Genomic DNA, 17,429 nt, shown 5'->3' on the forward strand with positions numbered 1-17,429 from the left:
CCACGTGTGATTTTTGTCTTTATGACATTTGAAAAAAACAGCAGTAATATATTGAGGACACTTCCAAAGAAACATGACGATCAGATACAAACCTTTTTTGACTGAACAGACCCAATTAGATTTGGAAATACATATTTCCAAAGAATAAACAGAGCAATATATATATATACATATATATATACACAGTATATGACAAAAAAGACTATTCTATATATTTTTTAATTACTTTTCTTAATTAATTCTTCATATGAATTAATTCACTTTTATTGTTGGAGGGGCTTGATTTGTGGTGGCTGCCATATGTGTGTGCAAAAGCCTCCATAATTCTACTGCCATGAAGGGTGAGCCAGACAGGTCTTTTTTACTAATTGGACTTTACAGTCACACAATTAGATGCCACTAATTCTTGTCAATTTATATTCTGTTAAACACTGAAACATCACCAATTATAATATATTATATATTATAATTCCTAAAAATTTATTTTTCTAAAAATAAATTAATGATTTTTCAAATGTGACAAAAACATCTTTAAAAGTAACATAATTCATCACCTGCGTTACTCCTCCACATCCCCCAAGGGTTCCCGCCCCCTCTTTGGGTACCACTGACCTCACAATGTGACCATAAAACACCAGTCTCTTTCCTCATTTGTAAACAAAAATATGTTGCTGATTGGAGACTCTGCCTCCCTGTGATGTTGGAGTTTTACTGGATAAATACATTTACTCAAACATCAGCAAACACACGAGACACAGAAAGAAAGTCGAACAAAGGGAAAGTGAAACCAATATGTGTACAGAACAAGGTGTGTTTCAGGTTTCCCGCACCAGCAAACATGAGATTTCTTGACCCTGCAGAGCAAACATTTGGATATGTGTGTGTGTGTATTTGTGTACTCATGCACTGACCTGTTTGGGTGTGACGGTGTATGTGTTTAAGGGATCAGTGTGACTTCCTGGCTGGATGTACTATATGTCAAGCTTGTCTGTAAATGTGAAACATGTGCAGTAACACTTTTTGCCACAATTAGCTTAAACTAACGTATTTCCTGTTCCTGTCGGCCGGAAACAACTGGTCCATTGGTATTTGCTGTGTGCGCCTGTAAGTCTGTGTTTATGTGCTGCTGGAAATGAGTTAGTTAACATTTTTGAAGGCAAAAAAAACATTTTACCAAAAGGTTGGTAATGGAAAAAAATAAACACACTACATGCCATCCATCAGTCTTTTGGTCTGTCTATCCATCCATCCATCCATCCATATAAAAAATAAAACATGTTCAGATTAAGCCCTAATCTCCTCTGGTAAAATCAGTGTGATGTAACCATTAGTTCACAGCATTAAAACCAGACAGTATCACACTTCTTCATTTAAAATTCAAGATTAAACGATTCAAGAGTTCATTGGTCACATGATTACTTATCCTCAGAGCCAGGATTAGGTTTCAATGTAGTTATCAGTGAGATATAATCCTGATTGACTCCATATACTGAGCATATTCAACTTATTCAACATTGAAGTATTAGTAAATGCACATGAAAAAGTCCAACAGGAATGAATGTAAAAAAACACAACAAACACACCATGACATATATAACCAGGGAGCTCTGAACGTTAGAAACGTAGCTATTAACAGATTTTACAATAACAAAATGACAATAAATTGAAAAACAAATGCCCAAAATGTACACTGCTTCACATTGGAGCTGGGAAATATTGACAAAAAAACAAACAACAGACCACTGTGGCATTCTAAATACATGTCTGTTTAACTAAAGAACATTTACTGAAATAAACTAAAAAGGAAAGAGAAATGCATACAGAAATGTGCGATGACAAGATGGAGAATAGACCAGAATATCTCTGCAGTAGATGGTGAAGCACTGGCTGGTTGAGAAATCTCCTGCCAAGATAAAAAAAAAAAAAAAAAAAAAAATGAAAAAAACCTTCTGAGCGTCTCAGTCCTTGTGGTCAGGTTGAGGAAACATTTGCTTGAGTACAGCAGCTGAAACAGACAGTTAAAACAGACGGTAACCTGGGTGAGCTTTTCATCAGACCATTATGTAGAATATTAACATGTTGACAATATTATTTGGGTCATGACCCTTCAGGTCAACAACTACAAATCATGACATACAGAACTGCACAGATCACCTCTAGGAAACTGGCACGTGTGCTGGTGTAAATGGATCACCTTGGACTTGAACGGGTAAAAGACTGCAAAACAAAATTAGGTGTGATCACCTTGGAGAAGAAAAGGAAAAGAAAACAGATTGGAGGAATCATAATGAGATCAAAATCATACTGTCAGGAATCGAGGCAGGTTTCCAGCTAAGTATAATGAAGTCAACGTCAGCCATGGTCTTGTTCTGACATAGCCTACACCAATGATATAAATTAAGACAGGCACCACAGAGGAAGGGAGGGCGGTAGAGAGAGAGACAGGGAGGGGGGGAGGAGGGAGGGAAGCCAATTCCATATTTGCTTCATGTCATGTCCATCCTAGTGCACTTTCTCTATAAATCAATGTTGCCAAATGGCATTCTTATGTACTCTGTGTGTGTGTGTTTATGTGTGAGTGTGTGTTATAGGTGCATATGGCACATGAGGAGAATTTGGACAAGACTCCATTACTTTATGTGATTGTATTTTAAGGATTCGGTCCATATAGAACATATGCTGGTACCATAAAACAGCAGAGCAGTTTCTGCCTGGCTGTCGCTTCAAATGGAGCCTGCTTGTTGTTCCACTCTCTACACACGTTTGTCTGAGTGCATCAGCTTCTTTATCCCATCCAAAGATGTGTAGTTTGTTGAGTGGATTCTTGATCTGGTAAGAACGGTAAAACAACCCTCATGTCAGATGAAACTGCCTCAACTGTAGCTCTTTAAAAACAGGCAGATGAAGAGGGATGGATGGGTGGATGGATGAATGGTTGGACAGATAATAGATTAATTTGTAAATAGATGGACATGTTTGTGGGAATGTTCCTTAAACAAAGCAGTTCTATATTTAACTTAAGGCACATTTCTCTATTTTCACAGTACATACAAGTATTACAGTAGTACACGTGTACCTGTGTCGTTTTGTGTTTTTTAAAAAGCAAACATACAGAAACACTACTGTATATCAACAAAGACATTCAGTTTGACTTTCAATATTACAGCATTGCTATGCAGAGAAGTATGTTGTTGTTATTGCTGCTGGTTTACCCACCCAGGCCTAGTGGGTGTATTTATCTGGCTCCAGTGATACACACTGCTACAATCAGCTCACTTGGCAAAAGCATTTTTCTGTGACTAATTGTGACTGAGACAAGCTGAGGCAGAGTTTATAAAATACCTTTTCCCTTTCCATCACTGGCACCCCGCTCTATCTTTCTCTTGAGATGCATTAAACTTTTTTTTTCATTATGCAATCATCATATAATCACGATTGACTAAATTTTCCCATTATGTTCTCTCATATTATTATTTTTAGGATAAATCCCAATTTGATTCCAGTTTTGACTGTGAATTCAGGTCATTTTGACACATCAACACCTGACGTGTTGAGTTCAAGGTCACTTGGGTTTGTGAGTAGGAAACGAGTCAAGATCATTTGGTCAAACATAGTAAACATCTCAGTGTCACAGAGAAAGTCTAAGTTTTGGGGAGTGAAGCCCTGCAGTTACAAAGATGACCTCTGGGGGCTGACTGCTACATTATCCTTGACTTGTTCTAAATTCCACAGAAAGGTGACCACAGTGGGTTACAGTGAAAAAGCAGTATAAGAACAGTGATGGAAGTGCAGTGAATTTCAGCCACTTACAAATGGGGAAGAAATATTTGCAATATATACATATATCTTCGAAAAAATATGAATATCAATAGCTTTTCCACTCCTCTGGTACTTCTCAGCACCTCTTTCTCCACCTGGCTTTCCTCTGAAATATAAGTAAAATGTCATTCGTAAGTGTAAAACATACTGGCAGGAATTCCAGTGACCAGATGCAGGGTATTCAAAAAACACATGGTGGAAAAAAGAGAAAGGTGAGACAGACTCAGAGAGAGCAGATGCACGTATACGTGGGAAGCATGCTGGCTTTCTAAATGTGTGTGTTTGTGTGTGTGTGAGTGTGTGTTGGCCAAGGTGCAGATGGTAGATGTCAATGTTGGAAAAATTCATAATGGCATGTTTGGAGGATCCTCAGGGAGATCTTTGTGTATAACAGGCCGTAAAGAGAAGACACACACACACAGACAAACAAAGTCAGAGACAAGCAGAGGGTCTTTCTTTTGTGTTTAAGATTCAGCAACAAAGTCTAAGTTAAGGCCATTACATTCTTTCCGTGTCTGCAGAAATCCACTGACCTCACTGCAGTGACTGTCCTCTTCTCAGCCTGTCTGTGTGGCTGTCTGTAGTTAAACCTTCAGTGGACTCACGGACAGCACGGACTCAGACTCCACAGGACGACGACACACAATATATTGTTATTTATTATTCCAATCCAACAGGGGGCACCCTTGTTTGATTAGGTCACAGGTTATAACAAATGGAAGACAATAATGGAGTCTCACCTAAAAACAATGATGTTGGTCAAGAAACGTTTTAGCAGAAAGTCTTCGGGTATTTCACCAAAACCCCATCACAGCTTTTTATTTGTGTTGGGGGCCACAGGACGGCAGGATCACAGCTACACTACTCACTTCCTGCTTCAAGACGACTGATTTTTCTTTCTTGGAAAAAGACCAAACGTCCGTCCCATGAAGACTGGACAGTCGACGTGGTGGGGCACCTTAGGGTAGAACAGTACAGACGTATGAGTCAAGGCACAGAGCAAAAACGTTTTATTACACTTTTTTTTAAATTTATTTACTTATTTTTATTGATTGATTGATTTTTTCCTTCTCTTCTATATTTGTGGATTCTGTGTGTGTTAAATGTTATCCTAAAAGTAAATGTTAAGTTTGTTTACATGTGACTTCTTCGTGCTACAAAGACAAATAATACTACAGTAGATGTACTTCTGCCACCTACTGATGTATAAGACAGATACATTATATCAAAGTTAATATTACAAATGGGAAATTGAACACATTCTGTACATGTATACGATTGTTCAGCTTCAGTACCAAGAAAATGTTCTCTTAAATCTTCTATTTTCAAAATGTAGAAACACACACAGAAATCCTTACAGAGGAGAAGGACTTTTGTAGTTCTGATAAGTCCTGTCTGAGCTGATATTTTTTTCCACAGCCTCTCTCACATTGCATATGGAAGCATCAGCATTTTGAAACCTCCTGACACCTGAATAAGTTACTGTTCCCCTCTGGGCATTTCCCTGCAGGCACTGTTCCCTGTTGATTTGTGTATTTATGCCCAGGCTGTCGTTTTCCTGAAAAATCAAGTTTGAAGGAGTGTTGGTTGACACACTGTAGCTTTATAGATGGCCGGATTTGCCATAATGTAGATCAGAATGTTGACAGTCTGTACCAATATTAACCTGGCCTAGCCTGACGATGAAGATGGAGGAATATTCAAAAAGTGAAGATTCTGCTTTAAAGGCCAAAGGTCACAATGATGACACGATTAGCTGTGGAATATAATATAGATGTATGGTTGTTGATGTCAGGTGTTTGCTGAAACAACGTGTCAAATAGTTTGACAGCTGGTATGTGGGCCCCATACATCATTAACATACTTAAATACATGTGGTGAACTGACAACCAGATATTTGGTAACAGCTTTTCACTACAACCAGCCGACCACTGTCTCACTGGTTATTTTTTAAGCAGGTCAACAAAGTAAGGGGCGAAAAAGGGGCAAGTAAAGTTTGATACAAGGAATTTAATAAACACCTGACACGTGTAAGGGCACAGTTGATAGACAGTAACTATGCAGAAAGGTTATTATACTTTTTAAGTAATTGTATCCTTGGGTTATAGATAGATAGATAGGTAGATAGATGGATGGATAAATAGATAGACAGAACTTTTTTTTCCTTCGGGAAATTAAGGCTCAAATTCATAGTCTTTGCAACCCACATAGGCTGCATTAAGTATAGGGAGGCACCATTAAGTATGTGGTTGCAGCTCACAGGCTGCCACATGGGAGGCACCATTAAGAATATGGTTCCTCCGGGGCTTAAACCCAGAACCTTCTGTACATAAGGCAGATGTGTAAGGCAAGCGTGATTTGAATTGCTACACTATAGAATCACTATGGAATGCAAAAGTATTTGTGGTTTTTTTCAAACTCAAATATTCTTCTGATAGAAAAGAAAAGAAACCTGACTGTGGGAATATTCCTGCCGGTTGTTCAGAACTCTTAAATACAAAATATTATGCTTTTTTAAAAAAAAAAATTCAGTATCACATTTATCTGCTCACGATGACAAACAGCAAAACAAGACTAACACCAGTTTTCAACACCAAGCAAGTGACCTAAGATTGAACATCCCCTGCAAACCGATGGTGTGATGTATACTAAATATTAAAATTTGTAACCTTTGTATTTAATCTCCTATCAACAGAGACAGAGCATCACTGTCAGGGATAGCTCCGTGTCACTAGCGTGGCTAAAGTAACTATTTTGAGGCTCCCTGCCATAAGGATGAGCCTCAAGGGCCTTCAGTGAGTCTGTTACTCACAGCAGTCAAGGTCTTACTACATGTGCCCGTGTTACATATTAGTCAGTAAGGTGATCCTAATTAACCAACACAAACAGTGGTCAAAGTCTGTTTCCCAGATACAGTTCTAGAGCGAGGTGTTCTACACAGAAGTGTGCCAGGATCACTGGAGCAAACACAGTGTTCAGAGGCCAAGTGGAGTGAGTTCAGTCTCTCCACTCGGTAATGGAACCTGGCAGAGACCAGCATGATAAACCCAAGGCATCACACTGAGCTGAATATAAATACATGTTGTCACTGCAGCCGCAATTTTGACTTTATTCCTAGTTTGTTAGTCTTCCCCTGCAGCTGTGGGTGTTTATACAGAGTTGTTTACAACAGTGGGGCTCAGCAATACTTTATGAAAGTCAATGCGATATTACTTGTTTCAAAACTATTTGTCTGCTTCTTTTTGTATCTGTGAGGGAAATAGACAAGCATTGTAAAATTAAAATTAAAAATGCGCTTTTAGAGTCTTTGGGTCCCAAAAGAATACCCTGGCTGATACAGAGGTCCAGCAGAAGAATCAAAAAATAAGTAATGGCGGGTCAAATTTTTCATCCATCCATATCTCTAACATCTTTCCATCTCTCTGACCATATCTCTAACATCTATCCATCTCTCTGACATCTATCCCTCCATCTCTTATCTAAGCTATGTACAGAAATTTAGAAATGTTTGTTTACATAATTTAAATTCTATTTTTTTTAAATTTTCTTTCGTAATCAAACTTTTTTCTTTAAAAGTCACTATTTGCCTTCAGTAATTTCACTGGCAAAATGTCCCTCTACCACGAGCCACCACCACCACTCTGCCATATTGCTGGTCTCTCAGTGTTTAGTCTGCATCTGCTGTAAATTAATGTTTGGCTGCTGTAGTTGGAGTTGAGTAAGGCAGATATTGTACAACATACACAAACAAACTGGCTGTTAACTGATTCTCAAACATATTACAGCTAATGAGAGCAGTATTTTCAGCTCTCAGAGCTGTGTTGATCCTCGTCTTTTTGGGCAGCAGGCAGCAGCACGAGTGACAGTGGTGGCCAAACCTCACTCACACTCATTTCCAAGTGGATCTCAGAGTAGCTGAAAGTTAAAAAAACGACAGCTCCAACCTGGAATTCTGGGTAAAGGAGGGTCAACTGGGTAAATGCAAGGCTTCACATTTATGAATGTATAAAAAAGAGTTACTGCAGTAACATAAGTGAAGCCGTGGACACGCCAACACAAACCAGACCAAGGTAAAACACAGGATAGAAGAAATCTTCAAATCCTCCATTTAAATGTTCTCCACCTCCAAGCTGCAGATTGCGTGGGGGGGTGGAGGTGTGAGGTGTCTTTTTGTACAGGGAGGAGAGCACAGAAGTATGTTGTGTTATTGTGGTTTTTGTTGTTATTTTTGGTTTGGTTTTCTTTCTGGGGGAAAATAATTGGGTGTTGAGCAGAATGTAGAACGTGGATCCAGCCAAGTTTTACTGGAGTCCATATTGATTTTTCTCTGTCAATATTTCACATTGGAGGTGGCTCCTAAAACTGAAACCAAACCAGTCTGGACTGGAACTGGAACAGCGGGTGAACTTAGTGAATACATTACAGCAAATGTAACACACACACACACACACACACAGACACACTAAACAAAGCTACAGCCAAACACAAACTGACCAATTGATGAAAATATATAAAATAAATAATAAAATAAATATGTTATTTTAGGAAGATTTCAACATAGAAATAGAAAAATGAAGAATAAAGGGTATTGAAGGTCTATACACATATTGCTACTATATTACATATATAGCTATATATGTATATAAATATATATCCATATATATAAATTTATATATATGGATATACAGTAGCAACATGTACCCTACATTTTTCTTATCTTTTTGTACGTTTTTTAATAACATATAAATTAGCTCACAAACAAATGTGTGCTGTGGTTTTTTCTGGACGTACATCTGTCCTGACAGGAGGTAAATGTTTGGTCTCACTCAGCTCTGTTGTAGCTGTAGTTTCTCCCGTGGTTTTTACATGTCACCGTGTGTTGCTGGGTGAATTTACTTTCCTCATGGTCCAAACAGTTTATTATTTTTAAAGGTGTATTACTGGTACGCGCAGGTTAGCGTTTGGTCACAGCACAGAGGTCGCCCCGGGGACGGTGGGGTAATTTAAGTAACAAAGCTGTGGATAAATCGAGAAACTGACAAATTAGACTAATATTTCCTCAAACGGTTGGGTCTACCACTTTAAAACTCATATTTCAGAGAATAATCCCAGGCCTCCCATTCTCCTGGAGATTTGTGTGTGTGTGTGTGTTGTTGTTGTTAAAACTCAGCAGACAGTGCTGTACAAATATAGCCGAGAAAGTCGGCCTCCTGCAAATAGAACAGAACCGAATTTAATCAAATCAACACAGCATGCTTTATGTTCCAACACTCCCCCTCTGGCAACACCACCCTTTCTCCTCCTCCTCCTCCCTCTTCCTCTGTGCTCCCTGTCTGACTTAGTTTCTGTCTTGCCTCCTAACCCACAGTGAAACACAGATGATCACACACACATTCAGCCTCACGAGCGTCACCGTTTTACTACCACTCCTCCTACAAAGTCATTTCTCTCCTTCCATGTTCTCTCCCTCTTCTCTCCCACTTTTGGTTCTCTTAACACTGTATAAGTGCAGATATTATACCTGTGTCTACACACACACACACACACACACACACACACACGGACACAGAAAATCACCTCTGCCTCTCACAAAAACCTGTATCTAACAGTTCCCATCAGCTGAAGCACCATGAGTCATCGTGTTAATCACTTTCAACTTTATGAGCGACTGGCTTTCTGCAGGTTGTAATTATCTCATGACAAATTGTTGTCTGGCGGCGTTGTTAGAGTATTTAGACTACAGGGAGCAACGGGTCCAGGAACAGAGCAACAGAGGGACACTGGGTGCGTGTGTGTGTGTGTGTGTGTGTGGAGACAGTCAGTCAATCAGGACGTCAGTCCGTCGACCGCTGATTTAGCCAGCCAGGCAGCCAGCTGGGAGCAGACGGCTGAACCACAGTGGTGATGCAAACTGACCACAGTCTAACCACATCACCACCACACAGCACTGTGTCATTTACTGAGCTCCGTATGACTGTGTGCAGACAGAGGCAAGGAGAGGATGGAAGGACTGGAGAAAGGATGAAGAAGGGGAGGAGGAAGAGGGGGAGGAGGAAGCTGATTGAATGGCAAAGGTGATGACTGAGGAGGTATGACAAAGGAAAGAAAGGAGGGAAATGCCAGCCAGAAAAGACAGCAGCGACATCGACAAGAGGGATGAAGAGGTGGAGAGGTGGTCGGTGACTGATGGGGACAGAGGGAGTGAGGAAGAAGGAGCAGAATGACTGTGGACGGAGGAGGATATTTACACAGACCAATGCTTTGTCCCATCTGTCCAGAGCTGCTGCTGTTTCTGACTGACACCTGAGTAATCCAGCTGACTGTTAGCCACAGGCTGCCGTTAATGGTACACAGCACACGTGAGCGGTCCAGGCTGACACTGATAAACTATGGGTTTAAAACTGTTCTCCTAAAAGGACAACTACATTTGGCTGTTGAGATACGACTGTGTTGTGTGTTTTTTTTCCATAGTTTGCCTACATTAAGTTAGCATCTAGTTTATGGGTGTCATGACTGCTCATTTTTAATAGCTATATTGTAGGTAATACAGTATTTACTATGTGAAGAAAATGTTGAAAATGTTCACCAATTCTCCTGTCCACCAAGGGGGCGCTATGGAAATAATTTTGTTTACTATTTCATCTCCATACTTTAATTTCCGTCATCTTTCCATGTGATTTTCAATTGCAAATTATATAAACTTATAGTCACTTCCTGTAACTATAACTAACTATACTTGCTAATGATAATATACTCTACATTATTTTAAATTTAAGTTTTTTTATTGTTGTTACCTATTACATCTTATAAAATGAAGGGAAAAGGCAAAACTCACACTTCACTATCATCCAACAAATGCTCTTTTCCAATTCTATTTTTGCACAATTTTTAAAAATTATTTTTGCAGCTGCGTCTATTAATTTACTCTGAGTAAAGGCTTCAAAGGCTGAAAGGAATAGAAAAAATGTTCATATTTTTCAAACCAATAATATCTATATCGATGCAGAGTTTATGTTACTTATGGATCCAGATGAAACAGATGAACCGGTCGAACACAGAAGAAACCACTTCCATTCATTGCCACACTTAAATATACGTACATACATGATCCACTCATAAATCACAGAAACATGTGGCAGGAATTCTTCAAAACTACTCATTGGTTGAACTTTACCTGCAGGTCATTCATTTCTCTCATTATCAGACTCACAGAGACACTCATGACTCTGCACAACCTGCAGTCCCTAAAGATGAAATAACAGTTGATGTAAGGAAAGGTCAAGCCATCACCAGGACCATTAACATTCATCCTCTGTGCAACATCATCGTCTGTAGAGAATTTTCATAGCGCTGCTTTGCAAAAGTCCGTGAAAACTGATGGATCGAGCAGCCGTCAGACAGACGTCCCAGCGGACCCAGAGTTAACTTGGATAAAAACCAGTGTGGACAGACAAATAAAAGGGTTGAAATGCAGACTGGCGAGCAGCGCTACAGCAGCACATGGCAGATGACAGGTGAAAACACCTGTATCAACAAGGAATCAGCATTCCAGCAAGTGAGCAGAGCTGAGCTGGTTCCATCTTGACAACGCCGTGTATATGAAGTCACACAAGCGCCTATGAATGAGGCCCGAAAAACTATCACTGGAAAAGGAAATAGATTTCTTTTCAAAAATCCAAAAGATAAAGGTCGGTAAATCCTGAACAAAACCAAATGCCCTCCAGTACGTGGGCAGCAGCTTAGACTTTAGGCTCGATTCTTTGTAAAGCAGGCGGTGAAGCCGGGGAATCCAAAAGCAGACCATGTTATAATCACTGGTTCTTAAATGTTGGTTTTTAGCAGTGAGCTGGAGAAAAAGACAGCGATAACGAGTCAGGGAGAATAGAACAACAACAACAAAAAAGTAAAAATAGCTGAACGAGGCATTACAGAAAAATATAAGAGGCATAAACAAACATGTAAAAAAAGAAAAGAAAATAAAGAGAGATTTTTTTTAAGGAAGCCAAAAAAAGGAAAATAAACCGAGTGGATTTGACGAGAGGAAGCCGCTGCACTAATGTGAGATAGCCTGAGGTGTTTTCATACTTGATCTGGTGTTGATGGATTGAAGTCGTAAGCAGATGAATAAGTGATGAGAAGCGGGATGAAAGTGCTTTCCAGAAACAACAGTGCCGACTACAAAGAGCAGGGGCACATGGGAAATCCAGGCCTGTCTGTAGGCATAGACTGAGAGACAGGAGTGATAGACACAAGTCCGTGAACTGTTGACACTCAACAAACACGCCAACAGTACCTGCTCATGAGGTGTAGACCTGTCAGGGTGAATAGCAGGTTTTTTTGTGTAATCTATATTTAACCGGCAATCTCCTACATGACCCCTCACTTTCCCTTTTTTCCTATTTTATTTAATTTTTCCGAGTTTACCGCCTAATAATGAAAATGTTGTTCTGCTGCTGCTGGAGTCGAAAGTCATAAGAAAAAGAAAATGGAAACAGAAGGGATAAATAAATGACAGGAAAGATGAAGCTACAAATAGATACAATTCTTAAGTGAAACCTTGTTGTATTAGGAAATGACAATTTTTCCTTGATTAGTCATGATTGTGATGATTATATGAGAAATGATGATGGTGATTAATCCACAGCTATCCAATGATTAATCTGATAAAAATAAATATGTAATTGATTGACAGGCCTTGTCATTTGGACACTATGAAGAAAATAATAATAAAAGAAAAAAAATCTTAAAGATGTCAGATATTGTTAATATTTTCACAATGTTTGTTGCTATTTGGCTGTGAATGGTTTCCAACAGCTGAGCCTCAGCCTCATATTTGGCTTCTGTGTCTGCAAAAATGAAACAGAAGTCACGAAGGAAAGACAAAGCCCACTCAGGTTTAGTCATGATTACTAGCCTCTAAAAACCAACAACAACAACAACACTAAGATTCTGAGGTGAAAACATGTGCATACTGTGCATTCACTGTCACTGATATAATGACTCTGAATGTTCTATGAAACTGAAAAACACAGAAGTAGCACCAGACGAGGAGATTGTTCCAGAAATGTCAGGAGGAGGAAGATGGGGAAATGGTGGAGAGAAAAGGAAGAGCTGAGCATAGACAAAAATGAAAAGGCAGTGGGGAGGTGAGAAGAAGGGGCGACGAGGGGGAGGGGGGTAAGGTCATGTTAAACCACTTTGGCTTTTAGCGATGGGGAGTCCACTCCACTGCTGTGACCACTGCTGTGTGTGTGTGTGTGTGTGTGTGTGTGTGCAGTTGTTCCTGTTATGTCATATTCTGCGAGTTTTTCCCATCCATCTGTGTATTTATGTGATACACAAAAAGTTGTGGAAGAGTGATGAAAAGATCAGCACGTGTTGATGCACGTCTGTGGAACAGGCACCTAAACAGTCCTCCTAATAGTCTACATGTGTCTGTGCGCATGTGTGTGTGTGTGCGCGCATGTGTGTGTGTGTGTTTTTGTCACCAGGATTGGAAGTGACAGGCAGGAAGTATCAGTCGCAGCTGGGTAACAACGCAGTAATCACACAGGGGAGGGCTCTACATTGAACAACATTACCAGTGGGGATAGAGAGACTTTGGAGGAAAAAGAGAGACGACTGAGGGAGGGAGAAAGGGAGGAAGGGCAGGAGAGAGAGAGAGAGAGAGAGAACATCAAATAGAAATTATGAGCACACTGAGGTTTCAGGGGAAAAAATATAACCGTTTCTGAAATGAAAAAAAAAATAGCCAGCGACCATCTGCACCTTGTCATTGTACAAAATATACACGATCTGTAGGTGAGCAGTAAATCACCTGGTCCATGGAGTCGTACAGTAGAACTACAGTAGAAGAGGTGACTGCACTGGTTGGATTAGGATCACAGGAGGTTCACTCTTTACCACGGTGCTGCTGTGGTTCTACATTTCAGTCTGATTTGAAATAATTTAGGTGATGAAGCAAGACTGATGAGAGACTCTAATCATACTGTACGAATGGAGAGCTGGTACTATCAAGAGAGTACACTGAAACTTCATTGTACTCTCCACATTCATTTATATAAATACTGTACTTGAGTCTGTCTATCATCCATCCATCCATCCATCCATCCATCCATCCATCCATCTTGTATGTGTAATGTTATATAGTAATATTATTAATACTACACAGCTATGACCTTAGGACTTACATACAGTAATATATATATATATATGTATATATATATATATATTTAATTTCTTATAAATGTGTTTTTCCTGCTTTGCTCAGTCATTCTTGTACAACTATGGTTGAGAATAGTTAAAGCAGGCGACAACAGGACAGTTGTGGGCTCGGCTAATGTCTAATAGATAGTGAAGACAGAGGGTGGGGGGTGGCGGGTGGGGGGTGTTAGGAGAAGCCTGAAATAAACCCTGAAATATCAGAGAAGATGAGGAAGGAGGGGGAGAGAAGGAAGGTCAGGGAAGGAATGAGGACAGATGACGCCATTAAAGTTTGAATACTTCCTATTCCCTTTGCTGTTTTCTGCAACACACACACACACACACGCAGACGTGTACACATGCACACGGCCGTCGCCGCTGTCTCACTATCGCTTTAAGCCAAATTCATTTAGAATGAGGATTTACCCTGTGTCTCTTTCCTTCTCATCAGCTCTATTTGTAGCATCGCTGCTCTTCCTGCTCCAAACATTTAGACTACACACAATGTGCGTGTGTGTGTGTGTGTGTGTGTGTATGTATTGGGGAACTGTACAGAGAGAAGATTAGAAAAGCAGGCCAAGAGACAGTTTCCCATGGTGCATCTGTGGAAGTGTCTGCTGCATTAGACACTGCTCCAGCTGAGGCCGAGAAAGAAAGAGAGAGAGAATATAATTTTTCCTGAGAGTGGCTGACAGTCATGTAGGGAGCGACAGATCATTCTGGATGCAGAGGAGGACAACAACAGCAACAACAAAAGAGGGGATGAAGATAAATGGAGGAGGCCTCTGAGGAGAGCGAGAATGAAAAATGATATGTAAAATCCCCAAAGCAGCAGAAAGGAGAAAAAACACAGAGAGAAAGAGGGGGAGAGAGGGAAGATGAAGCAGAGATGAGGAAGAGTGACAGTGATTGATAAGAAAAGGTGGGCAGATGAAGGGATGGATGAAGGGACAAGAGGCGGGTTAGAGGATGGAGAGGAGGCAGGGGGAGATTGACAGTCTCCTTTCTCAGGGACGGATGAATAAACTGGCGCAGTGGAAGGGGTTGAGGAAGGGAGGGAGGGAAGGAGGGAGGGAGAGATGGAGGGGCTGAAGGATGGAGGAGCGGTGGTAATGAGGGACAGAGTACATGTCTCCGTAATAGATGGAGGAAGAAAAGAGCGAGGGAGTGAGGGAGAGGGAGAGAGAGAGAGAGAGAAGACAAGTGGGCTCTGAATGAGTCAATCATGATTAACAAGATGCTTCTCACTGACGACCCCGCCCTCTGTCTCACAGTCATCACACACACACACACACGTGCACACAAACACATGTACACACACCCTAAAGGCTTTCCAGTGTGAACATCCAGGTCGGATATCGTCAACATTTTCACAGAGTACAGCAGCAGGTTCACAAATGCATGACTGCAAACCAGATGCTGTCACAGGTTTGAGCCGAAGACACAGTGGACACAGTGGACAGAGTGTAAATAAAGTCCATCTACACACAGCTCATTGCGTCCATTAGAAGAAGAATAAAAAAAAAACTCACACTGTCGTCTACCAAACTAATCAATGATGACATTTTACAAACATCGATGAGGAAACTGTTGACATGAAAACAAATTACAGCTAACTGTCATTTTACCCTAAGAGTTCCTGGTGTTTTTAGTGGCCTTTTATACAAACCTTCTTCTTCTTCTTTCTGCTGTTTCCTTCAGGGGTGACCTCAGCAGGTCATCTGCCTCCACTCCACCCTGACACCAACCATGTCCATGGATTCTTTCACAACATCCATATCTCTTTTCTGTGGTCTTCCTCTTCTCCTCTTCCCTGACACTGGAAGATTAAAGTTATGAGATTGTTAAGAAAGGTTGTTTTTGTCCTTAAAAATAAAACTAATGATCAACCAGGGGCTGACGAAAGGAAAACTGTTTGAGACAAAAATGTCTAAAAAAAAAAAATCACCAAATGTAAAACAGCTGAATTCCTTTTGGGTTCAGTTGAAAGAACAAGACTTTAGTTTGTGCAAACTGCCCTCGTCAAAACGAATCACAAACAAAAAAGGAACCTTGCAGGGCTGACTTTTTAGGGACAAAAATAAAAGCATGATTTATTTCACTCTGGAGAAGATCCAAGAGTGTTGGTGCACGTCTGAAGAATGTTCATCCAAGAGAGAGACAAATGAGGTGAAAGGAAAACAGAACCCAGTGTTTTGGTCAATGATTGTTGTGTTAAAAACGTAATTAAACGCTGTGGGAATGTCTTTAACGCAGCCCATGTGTGACGGAGGCTCGGTGTGATGAGTTTAGTGAGAAAGAGGGAGGAAAAACAAAGTGTAGGATTCAGAGCTGTGAACGGGAGAGACACGGGAGAACGCTGCGGCCACAGGAACTCAGGGGGTTTCACAATCCTCGCCTAAACACACACAAACACACGGGTATGTGTTTTGTAAGAATTTCATAGAGAACACATGCCCTAGTTCAGGCGTGGTCAAACTCTAATTGTAACTCCAAACTAAATTTCAAACCTGACGACCCCTAAATACCCCCTCAGTATGCAGGGACCAACAGACTGCCCCCATGAGAACAAACCCACCCCACAGCAATATTAATATTCCAAACATGTCTTTACTAGTACTGTATATTACTGTCTTATGTGTTTTGTGAGTACTACGCATAGACATAATGCATTCCCTCGCTAATCCTAATCCTTTCACCCACTCGAATCCTAACTCCTCAATCTTGAACCATAACACACTCTCTAAGAAGGAACCTACAAAATGGACCAGACTGACCCCACAACAGTTGTACTTTGCCAAAACATGTCATTACAAGTACTATATGTTGTACTTACAGACGAGGTGGAGTCAAAGAATCGAACACACACCCACGTGACTGCATATGTCCGTTCATGTCAACACTAACAAGAGACTTCTTCTGCTTAATTAACACTTGTTGATTCAACACGCGAACCCTGGTCTGTCACGTGACTTCCGACATGTTGTGGATAAGAAAAGCCTAAAAACTAAACCTCGGGTGTGACAGCAGAGCCAGAAGCTCCGGCTCCCCGTGGAAACACTCTGAGGCACAAAGGAGAATATCTGAAAAGGATCACCTGCTGCTGATAACACCTTCAAACGAACACCAACACCTCCTCCTAGTGGAGAGGCCGTGAACTGCACAGTCTTCAGGCGGTCCAGTGTTTCCTCCTTGAGTTTATTAGAACCAGTCAGCTCAAGGATCTGGAAACACTTTGATGTTTGACTTATAAATAAGAGTCAGGCCTGCCGAGCCTGTTTTGTAATTTATGGAATAAATCAAGATCACATGCTTTAAAGAGTCTATGCCAACACTCGGAAGCAGAGTTTTAGTTAAATTTAAGATCTTAAGATCTTGAAAGTAAAGCTCACAGTTTTTATTTCCTC

At 40.5% G+C, this 17,429-nt stretch overlaps 1 long non-coding RNA gene across 2 annotated transcripts; it reads right to left on the reverse strand.

The window, feature by feature from the left end:
• Positions 1 to 277: 277 nt before the first annotated feature.
• On the reverse strand, positions 278 to 17,415 carry LOC103398142 (uncharacterized). 2 transcript variants are annotated; one of them, XR_003049272.1, is made up of 6 exons: positions 16,859 to 17,415; positions 15,692 to 15,841; positions 4,689 to 4,777; positions 4,353 to 4,559; positions 2,155 to 2,217; positions 278 to 2,005 (listed from the first exon to the last, which is right to left on the reverse strand). It is a non-coding gene; the product is annotated as an uncharacterized LOC103398142 (long non-coding RNA). The 2 variants fall into 2 exon arrangements; XR_523478.3 differs by having other exon boundaries at positions 4,353 to 4,777.
• Positions 17,416 to 17,429: the final 14 nt, after the last annotated feature.

This window comes from Cynoglossus semilaevis, chromosome 2 (assembly GCF_000523025.1).
Source record: "Cynoglossus semilaevis isolate Cse_v1.0 chromosome 2, Cse_v1.0, whole genome shotgun sequence".
Lineage (NCBI taxonomy): Eukaryota > Metazoa > Chordata > Actinopteri > Pleuronectiformes > Cynoglossidae > Cynoglossus > Cynoglossus semilaevis.